Below are 11,260 nucleotides of genomic sequence, written 5' to 3'. Positions count from 1 at the left end.
TTTTACACAAAATAATATTCATGTGGTCATTCCCTCACAGGGGTGCCACAACTACACTGCTGTTTTGACAGAGACACAGTGTGTTTATCTAACTTGGCTGAAGCCAAAGTTCTCCAGACAAATTCAGTCTGTTTCTGCCAAGTGTGAACTCACTGGATGAGCGCCAGATACACAGAATCAAAAAGGGATAAATTCCTTTTCTTATGTCATGTTCCCGTCACAAACTGGCTCAAGGAGAGGGGAAGCAGGAGTCCACAGATGAAATGTTCCTATAAATAAAGTGGAATTTATTCAAACTTTACCAAAACTTCAACACATCAAATACAAGCAGTTCAGCAGGGAGTGGATGTGTGTTGCATGTGCCAGGTGGATGCAGAGAGAGGCCAGGGCCACGTTCAAACCTGAACACGCTGCACAGTGTTTTGTTCCATTTGTTAGGGATGAATGAAATGCTTCCTTGAAAGGATGTGTGCAGTCACCAGTGGGCGTGGAAGCATGTGCGCCCTCATTTGGTGGGTGTGCAAGAAAAGTCATCCTGTCACACAGCAATGCCTACATAAATCACACCACTCTGCTTAAAATAATAATGTTTAGTGAAGCAGGTGAAGCAAAGGGCTGCTTTTAATAGGCTGGGAGACCCAGGTGTGCTGCTTTAGCTGCTGAGCCTCTTATGACAGAACAGCGGAGAGTGGTAAGAAGGGAGGAGGGGGTCTGGCTGTGTTTGTGAACGATAGATGGTGTAACTCTGGGCATTTCTACGGAAGAGGATTAGGGCCACAGGGGAAAAAAAAAAAAGAATTCTGACTTTAATCTCAGAATTCTGAGAATAAAGTCAGAATTCTGACTTTTTTCTCAGAATTCTGACTTTATTCTCAGAATTCTGACTTTTTTCTCAGAATTCTGACTTTAATCTCAGAATTCTGACTTTAATCTCAGAATTCTGACTTTTTTCTCAGAATTCTGACTTTAATCTCAGAATTCTGACTTTTTTCTCAGAATTCTGACTTTAATCTCAGAATTCTGACTTTTTTCTCAGAATTCTGACTTTTTTCTCAGAATTCTGACTTTAATCTCAGAATTCTGACTTTTTTCTCAGAATTCTGACTTTTTTCTCAGAATTCTGAGATTAAAGTCAGAATTCTGACTTTAATCTCAGAATTTTGAGGTGGGCACCTGCAGGCTTCCAGCTTCGGTGACAGCGATGTGTCCAGTTTGGCAGGTGGAGAACTAATTCACTAAATATGGTGGATATAAGTGACTTTTTGCGTGGCCGAGGGGTCCCCGAAGATGCTATTTTATTAATGGAAGAGCAGAAGGTGAGTAACAAAAAAGAGAAATAGTTTGGTGTCTCCTATTTTTACAGGAAAACAGTTACGGTTAGCTGTTAGCATGCTTGTTAGCTTATAATGTTATATAGGAATGAACGTGTTTCACGATGTTACAGTATACTAGGTGAATTGACGTTTTAACTGTTGTTGATCGCAGGATCATCCCAGATGGGTTCGTTGCATTTTATTTTATTGTTCTACTATTTCAGAGTTTTTCAAGGCAGTTAAGCGGAGCTGTGTTACAGATGCTAGCCGCCTGCCAATATCACTGATATATTTGATGTGTACAAGTAAGTTACACTTAGTACAGCGGAGGAGAGAAGCTGTAATGAATGTTTATGCGGATATTTCACTCAGAAAAATGGGTGGCGTTCATACACAGCCACCGACACAGCCCCGGTTGTTGTTCTGACGGTGGCCGACTGACGATCCCCTCACAACATGTTAGCTAACACAAACTAATGTAGTGCATGTAACTGTGTATACGTTAGTGGTACAGTGTCGGAAGAAATGAGCAAACTGTTTATAATGTCAGAATGACATCATCTTTCTCCTATATATAAAAGTGCTGGCTGAGGAGCGCTGCCGGGTTGAACTTTGACCTCGGAGTGACGTGACGTTTGTTCGCACAACCAATAGAAGTGCAGAAAGTCGCAAATCAGGCATATTGTTCGCATAAACACAAAAATAAATAACGAAATAATCCCGATATTGTGCCAAAGACTGATTTACAATGTTACTTTGTGTTCTATGTGTAATACCTTTGCTTAAATGACTAAATGGACTGTGTATTTATGACTCTGCGTTATAGTCTTACATACATAAGTAACATTCATATGTACAGATAAAAATGTACAGAGCTATGTACACAAGCGTGTACACAAAAGTCTACTGCTGATCGAGCTGCTCAGTGGTCGTACAGTCTCATGCAGAGAGCGTGGAGGTGTTGTCCATGGTGGATGTTAGCTTAGACAACATCCTCTCCTCCCCAGTCTGCTCAGTGGACTTTAGCAGACCGCTAAAGCTGGCCCTCCCGACCAGTTTGTTAAGTTTCCCCCTGTCCCTCTCTGCCATTCCACCACTCCAGCAGACCACAACATAAAAGACAGCAGACGCCACCACAGTGTCGTAGAACATCCTTAGAAGACGTACTACCTACATCATAACCAGAGGATTTATTATTTACTGAAAGGCTATGCCTTAGTTTGCTTCTTTCATTATTGTGTTTCGCCCTGCATAAAATAGATAGCTTTTCTGATAACTACAGTCAATACTCTCCTACTGGCATTAACGAGGCCTAAGAGGCTTAACTGTAATATTGCTTTGCAGCGTAAATGTTGCAGAAAATGACTGTCTTTTCTTTCTTCCTGTGTGCAGATTGACTGTGACGTCATAGCGCTGATGGATGACGCAACTTTGGCAAACTACATTCCCTCGTACGGAGACCGAATTGCCGTCTTCAATTTCTGCAAAAGCAAGCAACCACTGTCAAAAAGAAAACTAGGACTTCTGCAAAAACTTCGTGAGAAAATGAAAACCAGAAAAGAAAGTCCAAAGGAGAACACTTCACATACAGATGCAGGAATAAGACAGACAAAGAAGCAAAAAGCAACACGCAATGTTGAGATAGGATGGATACATTGTGATGGAAAAATAGCCAAACAGGTGAGAGCGAAGCAGGGAGGTGGCACTAGAAAAATTCAAATGGCCACTGATGCTGGATTAAAAGATATTCTTCAGGAAGGAAAGAAACTTTTTTTTCCTAATGGCATATCTCCTAAGGGACGTGAAACAGATTTTGAGTTTGAGGTTTGGGACTTTAAACAGAACCACCTTACTGATGATACCTGCCAGTCTATTGGCAATATGTATGAGGCAGCGAGACTGACAATGTTACGCTTCTACATTGCAACAAAACCAAAAGATCCTGAAGAAGATGCCAGCGAGACATCTGAAGTGGTGTTTGTCTCAGAAAGCAGTGGCAATGATATTAATCCATTGCAAGTGGGGGAAGTCAGGGGTAATTTTGATGAAGTCATCGCTGGTTCAGAAATTTTAGATGATCCAGAAATTACTTTTGGTCCAATTTTTGATGCTGAAGAAGATACAGAAGACACATTAGTCTATGAGGGTTTTCTTGTACCCCTCAGTCCACCTAATTCAGAGAACATAATAACAATCACCATACGTCATACTGACACTTTACATGACATGATTACTGCTTTCTCTGATGAGGAGATTTTGACCAAAACACTGAATGTGAAGCGCATACTTCCAGACAACACAGAAGAACCAGGCACTGGATCAGGAATACTAAGAGATGTACTCACATGCTTCTGGCATGAATTTTATGAGCGATGCACCCTAGGTGCAACCATTAAAGTGCCATTCATTCGCCATGATTTTCCTGCTGAAAAATGGAAGGCAGTTGGGCGAATACTCCTGAAAGGTTACCAAGAATGTCAGTATTTTCCAAATAAACTTGCAATCCCTTTTATGGAACAAGTGCTTTTCAGTGGTGTTTACAGTGATCTTAAAGCACACTTTCTACAGTTTGTCAGCAGCCAAGAATGTGATGTTTTGATGGAAGCAGTAAAAGATTTCTCTGCAGTTGACTTGGATGATCTTGTGGAAATTCTTGACAGTTATGGCTGTAGAAAAAGAATCACTGCTGAGACTCTTCCTACAATCCTTGATGAAATAGCACACAAAGAGCTTGTCCAAAAACCAATGTTTGTTATTGACTGCTGGCGGGAGATCATCGACCCCCATATCTCCCTCAGTCCGGAGGGACTGACCAAGTTATTCTCTGAACTGCAACCAACTTCAAAAAAAGTGTGCCAGCTGCTGAAATTTGCTGTGGATTTGACTCCACAACAAAAAGAAGTGAAAAATCATCTCAAAAGATTCATCAGAGAGCTGGATAACATTAAACTTCAGAAATTTATGTGTTTCTGCACCGGATCTGACCTTATAGTAACAAACAGTATTTATGTGGAATTTCAAGATATGACAGAGTTTACAAGAAGACCAGTCGGACGCACGTGTGGGAATGTTCTGCAGCTAGCTAACAGCTATGAAAACTTCCCAGATTTTCGTTCTGAATTTAATGCAGTTCTTGAAAGTAATGTCTGGGTGATGGACATTGTTTAGACTCTCACAGCAATGCGCTACATTTGAACTGCTCATGCACACTAGAGCATAACTGTAAAGAGATGTTAGGAATATGTATTTTTATGTATTTTGAACTTATACAGTATACTTTTTTTAATTAGAGAGAAGTTTCTCATCTCTGTTAGAAGTCTAGTTTTGGCTAATATTTCATTTTCTTTTATCATTTTGAGTTTTACATAATACAGTCACAAAACAAAACGAACAGGTACACTGTTTACTACCATATCCAGAGCTGTCTTCACCAAATCCAAGCTTTCCAGCTGTAAGACAGAAACCTTCAGCAAAAGCATGAAGAAAGATTACTTAAGATCTATAAACTATAATTAAACTGCTCTTAAACGTTCTTTAAAGCACCATGTGTGGTGTGAGAGCTCAGCACAGTCAAATACTTTTGTAAGTAATTAGTAGTAAGACTAATTCATTCAGATGGTATTTTCTTATTAGGTCAGGGCTAAAACTGAACATAGTTATAACGTAAAAGTAATGCTGTTATGCAACACTGTATTGTAAAAGGAATAAGTACAATTTTATACTTTAGCATTTGTCATGTCTGAAAACATTTTGCTTTACAGTATATGCAATTTTTAGTTAAGGTAGGTTAAGGTATCAAAGTTTGGCATTTGTTGTTGATTACAAAGGTTCCATATAAAGTTGGTGAAAATATTTTTTTAAATTCCAGTATTTTCTTAATGTCATATTGTTTCTAAGCATACCTGTTATTCATCCATCAAATTGATTCAAGCTGCTTAAAGGATTCAGTCTGTTTTGAAGATGGTTATTGATTACTGAGATCATAAATAAACACTGTACACTTCAGTGCAGTGGTCAAGTACTGTGATTATTCAGGCATCCTTTTGTAATGCCAAATTGTCATGTTCTCAGATATAGTATTAATCTTAACACCTGAAAAAATGTCTTGTTACTGCCAGAAATTATGCATTTTTATTTGTATGCATGTATGTTCTCAGTCATTCACACTTGTTTTTATTTCTATACCATAGATGACACTGAAGGAATATGTGATACCACAATAGCCAGTGTTCATGGTCTTTACAGTAAGTCACTGATGTATACTGATGCATAACAAGACTATATGAGATCTATAAGTTTGTTTTAAAAGTTGAGTCATTCTTGTTACAGGGCAGCTTATACGGTTATGAGTTTTAGCCATGTTATTGGCATTGGAAAGAACAGGTTTCTTGTAAACTTTTTCCAATAAAATGTTACTGTACACAGTACATTTGTATTGTTGTTTTGAATATGTTCATCAAACTCCATATCTATTTGAACATGCCAGAATTCAAGAGACTGCCACACATGAGCTCAGTAACATGGAAGAATACCATTTATTTTTAATTTCAAATATTTCATAAAGATACACAAATATAAATGTAAAACATGTTGCACTTAATGGGACAATAACTTGGTTCCACTTGCAGGAACTGTTTTGTTGCACTGTTGCTGGGATACTACAAATAAAAGTCAAAATATTTTTGGTATGTTTCTTATAATTTTAGGATTCATATCATGAAGGAGCCTTGTATACAACAGCTAACACTGAATCAGTATAGCAATGATTCGTGGTCATTTTACATGAAAAACCAGCTAAAATATCTTACAACTAACAGAAGTGAAATACATTAATAATTAAGTGATGGATCTTCATATGGGTAAATGATTATAATAGCTTTGCTTTAATATAATTGCACTAAAAGCTCCCCAAAAGGCATAACGACTTTAAATATTAACAATGATACGTTTATAGAAACATGCTGTTGTCAAGACCTAGAATTGTTAATGCTACTATGGTTTGCTGAAACATACCACAGATAACCCGGGCACTTAGCATATCATATGCTGGTGCCTGGGTTTCCAGCCATGAATATTAAGAGTAAAGGTTGATACAGAAAACAATGAGCAGGGAGCTGGTCAGTTTATATTTTATATACTATGCACATGTCTGGCAACAAAACACAGAAATTTATATTGCAATTTACTGGTAGGCAGGTTTACACCACTTATGATTCAATCAAAAATATAACATTTGTAAATGCAGTTTAATGTATGGCCTTTTAAAAGGATTGACATGTGTTTCATAACTGATTGATAATATCACAATATTCAGCTTTTTCAAGTAATATATAAACATTTCTGTTTAATGGTAGTGTGAATGTAGAAAAACATTTTTCATTTAATGCAGTGCAGAAATACCTGCATAAAAGGTACCTGTAAGACATGGCACCTACTATCAAATCACGTTATCAAGATAAAGAGAAATATTTTGTATTTATTTGTACATTTACACACTGAAGTTCCTTAAATACTTTGCAGTATTTCTTCTCTTAACCTAATGTACAGATCCGCAGCACCAAGTGGATCTCCTGGGGCATCCCATTCATTTTCTACCATAAGCAGACAACACAGTTCAAAGACTGTTTCATCACAGGGGTGTTGACCTTTTGGGCTACACTCTTCCATACACAAAGTGATATCCTCCATAGAAATAGGCTTCAGTCTATCCTCAGCACTGTGCAGCTCTGGAAATGAGTACATTACTACTGGTCGACCCGATGCTGCACTACCACTTGGCCGGATTTTGTGCGAGTTCCATGTGTTCACAACTTCATCAAGTTCATCCTACATGAAAAACAACACAATATAAGTACTGGTATATGAAACAGACCATGTACCAGTAGATTTAGCCAAAGTTGAGGCTTATTAACTCATTAATCAACAGACATAGAAACTGACCTCTAATTAATGTAAAACCAAGCAGCAACAACAAAAGAGCACTTTCACTAAACAGCACATGGACACAGAATGGTGCTGCATGATTCTGCTGTTGAATAGATAGCCCAACACTTTATACTCAGTGTGCAATGATTCTACAATCAATTTTCAATAGAGAATTAACCAAATGATAGGATTGCTTTCTGAAACCGTGCCCAAAGGACCACTAGGTAACAGACTCCATAGTAATTTAAACCATGTGGCAATAAAAAAAAAAAATGCTCCATGCACCTGTGCTGAGAAAGGTGCAGTTACTTCCACTGATAACATGAATACAATTCCATCAAAGTATTAAAATGGAATCCCAAAAAGTTGATTCTGTTCATCTGGATGTAGCGTTTTCAGTGTGAGAAATGTTCTGTCAAAAAACATTCCTTACCTGGCTGATTGAGCATGCATCAAGACATATTAAAATGGAAATAAAATTCATATTTAATTTAAAGAAAAAAAATGTTCTAACCATATTTATATTTTCTATTTATGCAGCTAAGACATTACATAGCATGAGCACATGCTTTTACCTGAATAAGATTGAGAAAGCAGAATTGGATAAGACTTTTGTCCAAAAAATCCCCTGTGAAGTGGCCATCATCCTGAAAAGTTTGAAATAAGTTCATCCAAAATTGTGCACTCTGTTTGCGTAGGGTAGCCCACCATCCTTCTATACGTTGGTTGGCCGTACTTCTTCCGTAAAGGAAACTTTTCTCACCTGCAAAACTGTCTGTGTGGTTTCTCCGTAAAAACATCTGCATTTGTTCGACACAACCATTTTCGGTACCTCGGTCAGCACGTAACCTTTCTGGACATCCGCTGATGCATGAAACTGTTTTCAGAAAATAACTTGCAATCAATTTAGGGTCACTGTTTGTAGTATAAGCCTCCATCCATAAAACATAGCGGCTAAAACCATCTATGCAGCCACTGATAGCAATACCATATGGTTTCAACTTGTCATAGCCATCCATGTGCCAGAGAGCATTTGGCCCTCTGCAGCTGTACTGTCGTCTTCTCAACCGTCGAGCTCGTCTCAGTTCCACACCTTGAGGGTCAAGCAATTTGATTATGCATCTTACAGTATCTTGTGACACCACAAATCCATGTTGAATTGCACGTAGATGTAGCCAACGATAACCTTGCATCTGTCCATTTGTCATGATCTCTTGTTGGACAAAGGCTAGCACTTCCTCCAAGTTTGATTGATTCTTCCTTCTAAAAAGCCCAAGTCTTTTACAAATTCTCTTTAGAGTTCGAACACTTATAATTGTCTGATGACTATGTGCTAAAATTGAAAGTATTTCTTTGTTACTGAAAGAAAGTCTGAAATACAGTCTTATTAAGTCATCCAAATCTGACATGTCAGCCACTGTTTCTCTCACTTTGAGAGGTGAACTTTTTGCAGAAGTCCTAGTTTTCTTTTTGACAGTGGTTGCTTGCTTTTGCAGAAATTGAAGACGGCAATTCGGTCTCCGTACGAGGGAATGTAGTTTGCCAAAGTTGCGTCATCCATCAGCGCTATGACGTCACAGTCAATCTGCACACAGGAAGAAAGAAAAGACAGTCATTTTCTGCAACATTTACGCTGCAAAGCAATATTACAGTTAAGCCTCTTAGGCCTCGTTAATGCCAGTAGGAGAGTATTGACTGTAGTTATCAGAAAAGCTATCTATTTTATGCAGGGCGAAACACAATAATGAAAGAAGCAAACTAAGGCATAGCCTTTCAGTAAATAATAAATCCTCTGGTTATGATGTAGGTAGTACGTCTTCTAAGGATGTTCTACGACACTGTGGTGGCGTCTGCTGTCTTTTATGTTGTGGTCTGCTGGAGTGGTGGAATGGCAGAGAGGGACAGGGGGAAACTTAACAAACTGGTCGGGAGGGCCAGCTTTAGCGGTCTGCTAAAGTCCACTGAGCAGACTGGGGAGGAGAGGATGTTGTCTAAGCTAACATCCACCATGGACAACACCTCCACGCTCTCTGCATGAGACTGTACGACCACTGAGCAGCTCGATCAGCAGTAGACTTTTGTGTACACGCTTGTGTACATAGCTCTGTACATTTTTATCTGTACATATGAATGTTACTTATGTATGTAAGACTATAACGCAGAGTCATAAATACACAGTCCATTTAGTCATTTAAGCAAAGGTATTACACATAGAACACAAAGTAACATTGTAAATCAGTCTTTGGCACAATATCGGGATTATTTCGTTATTTATTTTTGTGTTTATGCGAACAATATGCCTGATTTGCGACTTTCTGCACTTCTATTGGTTGTGCGAACAAACGTCACGTCACTCCGAGGTCAAAGTTCAACCCGGCAGCGCTCCTCAGCCAGCACTTTTATATATAGGAGAAAGATGATGTCATTCTGACATTATAAACGGTTTGCTCATTTCTTCCGACACTGTACCACTAACGTATACACAGTTACATGCACTACATTAGTTTGTGTTAGCTAACATGTTGTGAGGGGATCGTCAGTCGGCCACCGTCAGAACAACAACCGGGGCTGTGTCGGTGGCTGTGTATGAACGCCACCCATTTTTCTGAGTGAAATATCCGCATAAACATTCATTACAGCTTCTCTCCTCCGCTGTACTAAGTGTAACTTACTTGTACACATCAAATATATCAGTGATATTGGCAGGCGGCTAGCATCTGTAACACAGCTCCGCTTAACTGCCTTGAAAAACTCTGAAATAGTAGAACAATAAAATAAAATGCAACGAACCCATCTGGGATGATCCTGCGATCAACAACAGTTAAAACGTCAATTCACCTAGTATACTGTAACATCGTGAAACACGTTCATTCCTATATAACATTATAAGCTAACAAGCATGCTAACAGCTAACCGTAACTGTTTTCCTGTAAAAATAGGAGACACCAAACTATTTCTCTTTTTTGTTACTCACCTTCTGCTCTTCCATTAATAAAATAGCATCTTCGGGGACCCCTCGGCCACGCAAAAAGTCACTTATATCCACCATATTTAGTGAACTAGTTCTCCACCTGCCAAACTGGACACATCGCTGTCACCGAAGCTGGAAGCCTGCAGGTGCCCACCTCAAAATTCTGAGATTAAAGTCAGAATTCTGACTTTAATCTCAGAATTCTGAGAATAAAGTCAGAATTCTGAGAAAAAAGTCAGAATTCTGAGATTAAAGTCAGAATTCTGAGAAAAAAGTCAGAATTCTGAGAAAAAAGTCAGAATTCTGAGAATAAAGTCAGAATTCTGAGAAAAAAGTCAGAATTCTGAGAAAAAAGTCAGAATTCTGAGATTAAAGTCAGAATTCTGAGAAAAAAGTCAGAATTCTGAGAAAAAAGTCAGAATTCTGAGATTAAAGTCAGAATTCTGAGAAAAAAGTCAGAATTCTGAGATTAAAGTCAGAATTCTGAGAAAAAAGTCAGAATTCTGACTTTATTCTCAGAATTCTGACTTTAATCTCAGAATTCTGAGAAAAAAGTCAGAATTCTGAGAAAAAAGTCAGAATTCTGAGAATAAAGTCAGAATTCTGAGATTAAAGTCAGAATTCTTTTTTTTTTTTTTCCAGTGGCCCTAATCCTCTTCCGTACATTTCTCTATCAAAGAGACGCTATGCTGTAAGGACATTGAGCTGCTAGCGGTTAGCATGAGACCGTACTATCTACCACGAGAGTTTACACACGTGATTATGATAGCTGTGTATGTCCCGCCCTCTGCTAACGCTGCAGCAGCCTGTGAGGTCCTGCACACTGTAACCAGCAGACTCCAAACACAGCACCCTCAGGCCCTTTTCCTGATCTCTGGGGACTTTAAAGATGATGTAACCATTTAATTATGGTTACATAATTAATTATGTAATTAATTATGCAAAATGCAAAACGCTCAGCTGTGTCTCCAATCAAAGCTCTGTAACTTCAGAGGTGATGTTCATATGTTGACTAATGGTTTTCTTTCATTTTTGATGTACTGCAGAATAT

The 11,260-nt window shown here is 38.5% G+C and overlaps 1 long non-coding RNA gene across 3 annotated transcripts; it reads right to left on the bottom strand.

Moving 5' to 3' along the window:
* Positions 1-5,825: 5,825 nt before the first annotated feature.
* Positions 5,826-10,398, bottom strand: LOC143415892 (uncharacterized). 3 transcript variants are annotated; one of them, XR_013096317.1, is made up of 4 exons: positions 10,213-10,294; positions 9,911-9,991; positions 7,814-8,823; positions 5,826-7,139 (listed from the first exon to the last, which is right to left on the bottom strand). It is a non-coding gene; the product is annotated as an uncharacterized LOC143415892 (long non-coding RNA). The 3 variants fall into 3 exon arrangements; XR_013096315.1 differs by lacking the exon at positions 9,911-9,991 and having other exon boundaries at positions 10,213-10,398; XR_013096316.1 differs by lacking the exon at positions 10,213-10,294 and having other exon boundaries at positions 9,911-10,066.
* Positions 10,399-11,260: the final 862 nt, after the last annotated feature.

The sequence above is a fragment of the Maylandia zebra genome, unplaced genomic scaffold, assembly GCF_041146795.1.
Source record: "Maylandia zebra isolate NMK-2024a unplaced genomic scaffold, Mzebra_GT3a scaffold11, whole genome shotgun sequence".
Lineage (NCBI taxonomy): Eukaryota > Metazoa > Chordata > Actinopteri > Cichliformes > Cichlidae > Maylandia > Maylandia zebra.
This window is presented reverse-complemented; position numbering and strand designations above follow the sequence as displayed.